Genomic DNA, 10438 nt, shown 5'->3' on the forward strand with positions numbered 1-10438 from the left:
TTGTGCAGCCTCGTCACCCTCTGCACGCGCCCCTCTGCATGTCTGATCCACACGCACTAACCAGGCTTCCTGTCCACACAGCCAGACCGCCAGCGGGTGCTCCGGGCCGACTGCCCCCAGACGCGCAGCACGCGGCACACGGTAAGGCCACAGCTGCTCCGCATGTTCTGTCATGTTTGCGTCCTAATGGGGCCTCCGGGGGATGCTCACTTGCGTAGGTTTGTGTGGATGAAGCGCTACAGGGTTGTGCTGCGCACACAGCTATGCTCCGCACACCTGGGCTAGGCCTGCCGTCCTGCAGAAGAACAGAGGTTCTCACCGGGAAGCGCGTGGGCCGGTTCTGGCTGCCGCTCCGCTCCAGCCTCAGAGCCAGGGCCCCATCTGGGCCAAGAGGCAGACTGGGAGCGGGTGCAGCCGCAACGGGCTCTGTGATTCCTCTCCAAAGGCAGATACTCCCCCCTCGGCCGGGGGCGGGGGGCTCACCCCACAGATGTTCCCAATGTCACTGGCACACGGACAGAGGAAACCTGAGGCTCACATGTGTCCCCGATGGCGATGGCAGACCCCGTTCCACCGGGCGTGCCACACGCCCACCTCCGAGCTGCTGGAGAGACTAGAAAGTCACAGAGCGTGCCCACACCTGGGAGGACTCTTTCATCTCGTTTTCCTCTGGTTTCCCCTCTTCTCCTCCTTCCCAGAACCTGCTCCCCTTTCTCCAGCGTGTTTCTCACGCGGCCACCCAGGAGTGGGCCGTGTCCGCCAGGCCGGCCTGGCCCAGTTAGCATCACGGTCCCACTTCCCTCCGAACACAGGCTGAAGTCCGAGGTGCACGCATGTAAGTCTGAGGACACACACCCGGGGTCCTGGGAACTTCGCTGCCAGAGGCGGGACTCCACCTGGGAAAGCTGAGGCTGAGCCCACCCAGGGTCAGGCCACGCTGGAAGCTGAGCTCACTGAGTTTGCGCCTGGGGTCACAGAACGCGGGTTTTCAGGACAAGGAGCCCACTGTGGCGGAGGGGGAGGAGCAGAGAACTGGGGACGGGGGCACCCATGCAGCTGCCAGGCTGTGACCCTCACCTGTCCCAGGGCTGCCCCTGGCCGTCGGGAATGGAGCCCCTGGAGCTGTGGTGTGCACACCTGGCCAGCCGTGTACACCTGCACGGGCGTGACAGAGGCCTGGGCTCAGACCGTCACAGAGAGGAAAGAGGGAATGTGAAAACAGCAGGCTTTCTTCCTCCTTTGCTTCCACTACAAACACCACCGCTGGTTCTCAGAGGTGCTTAGTGCAGCCCCAGTGAGAGCTTCTATTGGAAAGGCTGCTGTCTCCCACCGTCACCGCTGGGGGTGTCTGTGATGTTGAAATCTGGTAGCGAAGTTTAATAGCTGAGTTGTCACCCCAAAATTATGATTTTCCATTTTGGATTGGTCTGGAATGAATATTAAAGATATTTTCTTCCCGAGTTACAGTGTAATTGCTAGAAACTGTAATTACTCAGAAGAAAATTCAGTAATATCATCAGGCCATCTATATGTCACTATTAGATTCTTCCTGGACCAGCGTTACAGAAGCTAATCATGATATAAAATGGAAACGAGCTGAGATGAACCAAAATAAAATATGAAAAATATAGGATTTTACAGCTGGTATAGGAAACCTACTGATTTTTATCTACTTGGGAAGAAATAGAGTTTTGTGACATATAAATATGCTGTGTGAGTTGCTACAGAGGTAAAATTAAAAAAAAAACACCACACCAAGCCTCTATTATATGTTAACCTGAGTATCTTCAAAGCACTGTTCTAATCTTCACAAGATGCTATAAAGCAGTTTTTACTGCGATACCGTCTCTAGGACTGTGAGTAGCAGGCCGAGTCCCCATAGGAAGACTCCGGCCTGCGGTGAAATCCCCCGTGTGTGAACCCCACACCTGCGCTTGAGTCACAGCCCACAGGGCCCTGAAAACGTGCCCGTTGCTGCATTAGAAGTTTATAAAATGAGAGCTTTGACTATGAGAACGGGGCGTACCCTTGGGAAGCGGCGTTACACCCTCGGTGATCTCCTCTTCCCTCGGGCGGACACCTGCGTGTGCTCCGTGCTGCTCACAGCCACTGACCGCATCCCAGGGGAGGCCCGGTCCCGTGCACGGTCCGGTGCGTGGCACATACTAGTACGTCAGGAGCAGCCGGGGCCTGTGGCCCTGGGGGAACCCGGCCGGGGGGCTTGGTTGCCATTCGAATCCTGTCCTTTTCCTCCCAACACAGAAATCTACGGCTGCGGCCCCTGCTGTTCCCCCGCCAGCTCCCAAAGCTGACGCTCTTTCAAAGCTCCAGCCAGGTCCCCCGCAGTGGGAGATGCTGGACTCACCCTGCACCCGCCTCTCATGTGTCGTTATTTCGTTTCAGCAGTGGCTCTTGGTGGTTGGGTGTTTTTTTTTTTATTGTTGTTATTGTTAATTCTCACCCCAGGATATTTTTTTCCATTTGAGAGAATAGAAGGGATGGGGGAGAGTCAGAGAGAGAAACATTGATGTGAGAGAGACATATGCACTCCCACATGCACCTGACCGGGGCCAGGATGGAGCCTGCAACCGAGGTCTGTGCCCTGGACTGGAATCGAGCGTGAGAGCCTTCAGTCTTCGGGACACGCTCTAACCACTGAGCACCTGGCCAGGGCTTTTTTTGTGTGTTCATTTAATCAGAAAGCTCATTTCGGTGTGTAGGGCCAACCCAATTGCTCAAATTCTCCAAGGTAATTCGGTGGTATTGGTAGCTAAGCAAATAGGGGCTTAGAGATCTTTTATTGCACAGATGTTGTGGTTTAGACAGTAGTCATTGTTTTATTATATGACTAATATACTTATACCCCACCATTCAGGATTAGGCTACTTGTCAAGGCCCCCTATATTTTGGGGCACAAGTAACACAATTCAAGCAACAGAAGGAAAAATGGGTGGAAAATTAGACTCTGATCATCTATAAATGAAAATTATTTCTTAAAACTCCTGTTTATTCATAGAAGAACTTGAACCACTTTGCTTATATTTAAGTGAAAATGGTCCTTTCAGAACGTGGACGTTTAAATTGACATGAATTAGTGTGTGTGCTTGGCTGTTGGTCTTGGTCTCCGTTTTATCAACTTCCTGTGACTGCTGACAAGTTCCCTTTCCGGCCGCACTGTATGAAGCACGTTACATTTTCCCTAATACCTTCCCCTTATAGCTGCTCCTCTTCAGGACAACTTAACCTGAAACGGTGGTGTGGCGCCTCTACGCTCAGTGTTTGTAGAGCATCAGCCTGTGGGGCTTTTAAAGGCACAAGGGGCATACAAGGTGATTACATTTCTCTGACGTCACCAGACCCTCCCTTAACAGACCTGGAGCCGGGCTGCTGCTCTGTGTGTGAATAGACCTCCTGAGTCAGGCTCAGACTGCGTGACAGCCAGTCTCCCCTCCTGCCGCTACCCAGCCCGAGGCCAGCGGAGGGCTCGGATGCTCAGCGTCCATCCAGCGCTGGGCCGTGACTCAGTGGCGCCCTGCCCGTCCACCTGCCCGTCCACCTGCCCGTCCACCTGCCCGTCCACCATGCTCCTGGAGGGTCAGACAGAATCTGAGGGCAGCCTGGCTGGTGTACCACACTCCTCCCCACTCCACAAGCAGCACCTGTGCCAGGCCTGGGGAGAGGGTGACAAGGCCTGGAAGCAGGCCGGGGGCCCCCTGGGCAGAGGGTTTGGGGGGTCTGCGTGTGAGGACCAGGATCATATTCTAGAAGGTGGCAGCTCGCACAGAGAGGGGAAGTGCAGCACAGGCGGTTCCCCTAAAAGTGGGGACGCAGAGAAGGCTCCGTGGCCAGGGCTGGATCAGGGGTGCTGGCCGCCTCGGTTAGCCACAGGGTCACTCATCTCCCCTTTCTCTCGGTCACTGTCCGAGGCTGTGCTCTGGGGACACACTGAGAATCAACTCTTCTTTCAGAAACTGAAGATTTCGATGGAGGTTTTCAAGGCATTTAAGACGCATCAGGCTCTCTCTCTGTGCAGCGTTAGCTAATGGGGTTTTTATACGTTGAAGTCCACAGCTGTTAATGCTTCTGCTTAGAAACATGTGATTTGACAAAGAACCTGTTAGTCTTGTTTCATCTGCTCTCAGAATGGGACGTACAATGACGTCCTCGTTCCTGGAACACTGTGACCTTGCGCTGTTTGTTTCGTCCTTGGTGACAGCCGCCTGCCAGTCCCCCCTGCACCTCCCCATCCTTCACACGGGGGGCTAAGCTGGGTCTGACGTGTCCACCCTTAGCGATCCGGGTATTTTGTGGAAGAGCCACACCCTAGGGGCCAAAGAGCCGCATGTGGCTCGTGAGCCGCAGTTTGCCCACCACGGCCCTAGGACATTCTAGGTTGTCACTGAATAAGGGAAGCACCTCATTTCTCGGCATCAATAGCATTTTTTTCCTGCTGCCATGAGTGGGCCACTTGGACTCTGTCTTCTTGTGGCTCCCACTCTGGCATCTTATCTTGGTCTTATAAGCTGCCCCCAGGTTTCCATCCTGGTCTTCATGCCCTACCTTCACATGCCCTCTCCTTCAGGGTGAGTGCCTCATCAAACTGCGATCTTGTAACCGGAAACCCCATTGGGCTCGGGCCCTGTTGCTGTGTCCAATAAGGAAGGCAGGGTTGACTCAGATAAGGCGTTTGCTGAGAAGGCCAGCCCACCAAGAAGACAGGGCACTTACAAGCATCAAATCCTATCTTAGAGCAGGTGCAGGAGACAGGATTATAAAGGGGAAGGGGCTGGGGTGAGGAATACAGCTACATGCAGGCCTGGGGTTCGAGGATGTCAACTATCATCCTCAGGCTTCAGGCGATGAGATGATGTGGATGAGATGATGTTGCTGAGATGATGTTTTGACACCTGGTGGGTCATCTGACCATGCTTATCGGTCTGTTTGCTGGATTCACAGCTGAGTCACCTTCTCAATTGCTTCGCAGAGACTTTGAAAAGGAAACTTAAGGAAAACGTAACCCCCTATTCACATAAGTATATGTGTTCTGAGATTTAAAATACTATGATTATTTTCAGATTAATTCAGATTATAAGTCCCCCCTATCATTCTCTTCTGTGGCTTTGACGGCCGGTACCCAGGGCCATATTTAAAAGGCGTTTACCTGGCAAGCTGTCTCTCTGGTTAAATACTGACTCTACCAGCAGCACGTATGACGCAGTGTCAAAGCACATGCCTTGCCCGCCCGCAGGAGAAGGGACAGAGCGTTCCTCGGGCACGGCTGCCCCTGGCCGCACGGGGCCTCCCAGCGCCTAGAGCAGCACCTGCCACCTCCTGCCTCAGGGGGTCTCGGTGGGCACGTGTGGGCAGCTCACCAATAGACCATTTCTGCTTTACCAGCCCAGAGGTTTACACTAACCCTCAGCCAGGAGAGAGAGAGGTGGGCTGTTTATTTTCAATCTGAAACATCTTCCTGCTGTTTTCACAGGTTTCTCCTCAGAAAAGAAAGGTGACCAGTAGCCCGAGGAGTGTGGGGGCAGGGAGAGCCGGGCGGGGTGCTCGCTGCCTGTGACGGTGGCTCGTGTCCGCCAGCTGCCCTCCACCTGCCCCGCCACCGTGTGACGCCTGGGCCCGGGCAGAGGAAAAGGCTCTGACAGCTGAGATCCCGTGGGGTCTGGAGGCCAGGGTGACACAGCCCACACACCGCCGTGTCCTCGGCACAGACTGGCAGGCGGATTGCGCGCCACTTCCTGAGACCCCGGCACATGCGATGGGGTGCACAGGGGCGGCTCCGTGATCCCGGCAACTCCCCGCTGGTGCGAGATTGTATTTGACGGGAATACATGCTCCCCAGGGAAAGTGTCCGCTGGTACAGGTTGGCTCTGAGGGTCTTTAGGGGGCTCAGCCTGTAGGCGGTTTAGCCGGGCCTCACTCGGGGCCTCACTCCTGGCCTCAGAGACCCAAAGGCAGGACTGAGGAGGTGTAGATCCTTGTGGGAACCACATGAGCGCTTCAACCTGAATAAAATCATCAACTTGCCACTTTTCCTTCCTCGAGGTGCGGAGAACGGGGCGCCGCCTTCGTGTGGGGCGACTAGACCGTGAGGGGAGTCCTGGCCTGAGGGGCACCCCTGGCTGCGCCCGTGTGTGTCCAGAAGCAGCTCAGAGACCTGGGGTTTGCGGCTAAATGTGCGGTTTTCTTTCCTGTGGATTCGAGTGGCTGTTAATGAAAAGCATAACCCCGACTTCTCACACCAATTAAAATGAAGAACAAATGTATCCCAGTTGCACAGTAACTTAGAATCGCACTCAGCTACACAGCGGCGTGCCGATGTCTGACGATTAAGCCGACTTTAGAGTCTTAAGCTCACGCATCTGCTGAGGCTTCTGCGGGGACCCCTGGGCCCTCTGGGGGGGGGGTGACCCGCGGTGGCGGGGCCACTAGAAGCACCTGGAAAACCAGGCCATCGGCCGAAGCTGCAGCCGCAGGAAACCACCCAGACCCCGTGCCGAGACGACATAGGGTCCACGTCCGGAAACCCGCTGCTTAATTCCAGCGCAAGTGCTGGGGTGTTTCTTCCAGTTTCTGGAAATCCTTGAGGCGTCGTGTACAGGAAGGTGTCGAGCCTGGACAGTCCACTATGTCCAGCCTCGTCTCCCTCTCTCGAACACGAGGCCTGAGAGGGAATTGTCCTGCGAATTCTCTAGAGCAGCGGCTCTCAGCCTGTGGGTCACGACCCCTTTGGGGGTCGAACGACCCTTTCACAGGGGTCGTCTAAGACCATCAGAAAACACATATAATTACATGTTGTTTTTGTGATTAATCACGATGCTTTAATTATGTTCGATTGGTAACAATGAAAATACATCCTGCATATCAGATATTTACATGACGATTCATAACAGTAGCAACATGACAGTGATGAAGTAGCAATGGAAATAATGTTATGGTTGGGGGTCACCACAACATGAGGAACTGTATTAAAGGGTCGCGGCATTGGGAAGGTTGAGAATCGCTGCTCTGGAGCCTTTTTTGTTGTTTGTTTGTTTGTTTTTGCTACTATTTATTAAAGAGGCAAGTCATGCTTGAGCTGCACTTCAGGATAAGTGAGTCAGGACAACAGAACTCACAAGCCAGCTGCACTGACACATTGTGGCATTTTTCAAAAATTCCCATTCTCTCCGATGAGATGAGTGAGAAAGCCATGTAGCATCCACGTGTAGGGGTGGGAGGTTTCCCACGGAGGTGCGCCCAGCAGAGTAAGATTTGAGCGCACCTGCCCCCCGGCCAAGGCCCGCGTCCCCCTGCACCGGCGCCTCCTTCCCTCCCTCGGATGCTCTCTCCACCCACAGTGCCTGCCCCGCCCTGGGGAGCCCTCGCCCAGCGCTGCTCTTCTAGGAGGTTCCGCCAGCAAACAGACCTGGGCCAAGCGTGCTCGCCAGGCTCCCGATGGGAACCCTGGGGACAGGGGAACACGGAGATGCCGACGCTGGCCCCCCAGACACTGAGCCCCCCTCCCCTGCAGGCGGGTGTCTCTCAGGTGAACCCGCACCTCACACGGCATCAGGACGGAGTGAGCGTCCGAGACAGTGGTTGCTGACAGAACACGGAACATGTGTGTCATCCTCACGGGGACACTGCGGGGAGCAGACGCCCTCCTCCTTCCTCGAGAACAAACGTGCTCCCACGGCCGCGCTCCCCTCAGAGCTGACCCCCCAGCTCCAGCCGCCTGCCAGTTCTCGATGCCGAGGTGAGTGAGGTGCAGGGCGGCACAGCCGGCGGACAGGTGAGTGTGTGAGACAGCCCACGCTTGTCTTACTTCTACTAGTGACTCTATTACCTTCCACACGCACACCTGTGCACCTACTTCTGGCCACGCCTGTGTAACGGGATCCGACACGATCAGATGGGGCCCATGAAGGCCACGCTGGCAGCCTGACACCGTCAGACCCTGGGTTAGCAGGCAGCACATGCTCGTGGACTTTGCAGTGGAAAACACTGGAACAAGACACAGAATACAGTTCTCCACTTGACTTCCCCCCTCATCTGGCAAAGCCCCTTCTGAGAGGTGTGAATGGGGCAACCTAGGGACAAGTTCCGCTGGAATAAAACACCCCCAGACCCCTATCTGGTCCTTACTTCTCCTCCAGAAATGCTGCCTTGACTGTAACTGGTGATTTACATCGAAGGGGGTGTTAATAAATAAGCCATCGGAATAGAACCCCTTTGGGGTCTGCAAATCGGGGGGAGTCAGGCTCCAGCCCTGTAAACCTCGGGTTGCTCTGCAGTGAATGTTAACTCAGGCACAGAGCAGCGCCTCAGTGAGAAATCAAGGCCGAATCCCGACACCTTCCGTGGGGCGCGGCTACAGTGTTTGGACAGGTTCAAGCCTTGGACTGAGGAGAGGGCACAGTCCTCTCGTGGCCACGTGCAAGTCCCAGCTTGGAGGGCAGGGCCCTCCCAGCACAATTATAGCCAACAGCTGTAGCTGTAAGCTTGAACCTATGGTCCAGTGGTTCTCAACCTTGGCTGCACATTAGATTCACCTGGGAATCTTTTTAAAATCCTGATTTCTGGGCCCCATCCTCCATAAAGGCGGTTTCTTTGTTACTAATGTTGTGGCCCCACTCCATAACAAAGAAACAGAATTTCCGAAGGATGGGACCCAGAAATCAGGATTTTAAAAAGATTCCCAGGCGATTCTAATGTGCAGCCAAGGTTGAGACCCACTGCTATGGTCCGAACACATGCCCCCACGTGCCTGAGTGATAGAGTTCGGGTGCATGTAGTTGAGTAGGGTTGAAACCCACAAGAATGATGTAAACATCTTGATCACGCCCCTCGTGGCATTGATCTTTGCCTCATGGCATCTGCTATAAAATAAAGACACGGCTTGTGGGCGCGGGCGCTGTCCATCAGAGGGGCAGCGTCCCACTGAGACCCAGCTTTCATTCTCTTGTCTGTCTTTTCTAAGCCTTGCACCGCCCCCCAGGGTCACTGAACCAGGCTGAGCTGGCATGAGTATGCCATGGCCGTGCAGGATGCCGTGAACCAGTAGCTTCTGGACGACTGCCCCCTTCTACACACACCCGACCTCTCATCTTGATCAGTGAGATACACAGGTCTGAGTCTTGGCTGTAGCGATGCCCCCGCCAGGGGTTCAGTGCCACGTCTGCCAGCCTCGGGCTGTGACTCACGGGGAGCCGCCATTTGGGACTTTGAAGCGGTCTGTGTACTGTTGGGCTGCACCCAAGTCCCCTTGCTGCTGGAAAAACCAAGTGGGGTGCAGAGGCGTGTGTCAGAAACATCTGGCGCGCCAACGAGCTGCACGCTGAGCCACCTGTATGCCACCTATGGCCTCACACCCACGCGGAACTGGAAATGTGGCCTCCATGTGGAAGAGGCACAGTTCAGAACATCGGCCGTGTTACAGAAGCGAACCGAGTGACCTGGTTGTTACCTGGTGGATTCCCATCAGAACACTCGTCCAAGGAGAGCAGATTTAACACTTCCAGCGAGGAGACCGACCGGCAGGTTCCCAGCGTTTGTGCTGGACGTGGTTCTCCGCGGATGGGAACTCGCACAGATTTCTCACGTGGGAGCTTTTCATTCCAGCACGGCTACCCATTTCCCGTGGCTCCAAGGTTATGGAACGCCTCACATTCCCCAAATTCTCTTTTTTGTTTTTATTTTGTTTTTAACTTTTTTCCATTACAGCACAGGGGTTACACATATTTTACTGGGTGTCTCCCCTGAAAATTCCAGTACACACCTGGTCCCATGCATTGTTATTACAATACTAGTGGCCCGGTGCATGAAATTCATGTACGGGGGAGGGGGTGTCCCTCAACCCAGCCTGCACCCTCTCCAATCTGGGATCCCTTGGGGACATCCCTCTAGAAATCCGGGACCACTGGCTCCTAACCACTCACCTGCCTGCCTGCTTGATCGCTCCTAACCACTCTGCCTGCCGGCTTGCTCACCCCCAACTTCCCCCCCCAGCCTTCTCGCCCCCAACTGCCCACCCTGCTGATCTGATCGCCCCCAACTACCCCCCACTGCTGGCCTGATCACCCCCAACTGCCCTCACCTCCTGGCCTGATCACCCCCAACTGCCCTCACCTCCTGGCCTGATCAACCCCAAACTGCCTCTGCCTCAGCCCCGCAACATGGCTTTGTCCAGAAGACATGTGAAAGGTCTTCAGAAGGCTCCAGCTGTCTGTCTCTAACTGGGGAGGTGCCGGGCTCTGAGGAAACACTTACGAGAGACACTCCCGCAACATATTTCTCATACCAAGTGACGCAACGAAAACTAAGAGGCAGGACTGATCAATGCCCTCAAACACTAGCCTACCCCGGCGGATAAAGCGAGAAGGGGGAGCCAGCGAGCCGGTGATTGAGCACTATTCCTTTGGTACTTGTAGTCCCTGTGGGCGAAGCG

The 10438-nt window shown here is 54.9% G+C and overlaps 1 long non-coding RNA gene across 1 annotated transcript; it reads left to right on the forward strand.

Moving 5' to 3' along the window:
• LOC111824011 lies at nt 1-6275 on the forward strand. The gene is made up of 2 exons (XR_002827135.1): nt 1-141; nt 5486-6275. It is a non-coding gene; the product is annotated as an uncharacterized LOC111824011 (long non-coding RNA).
• Nucleotides 6276-10438: the final 4163 nt, after the last annotated feature.

The sequence above is a fragment of the Myotis lucifugus genome, unplaced genomic scaffold (assembly GCF_000147115.1).
Source record: "Myotis lucifugus unplaced genomic scaffold, Myoluc2.0 scaffold_814, whole genome shotgun sequence".
Classification (NCBI taxonomy): domain Eukaryota; kingdom Metazoa; phylum Chordata; class Mammalia; order Chiroptera; family Vespertilionidae; genus Myotis; species Myotis lucifugus.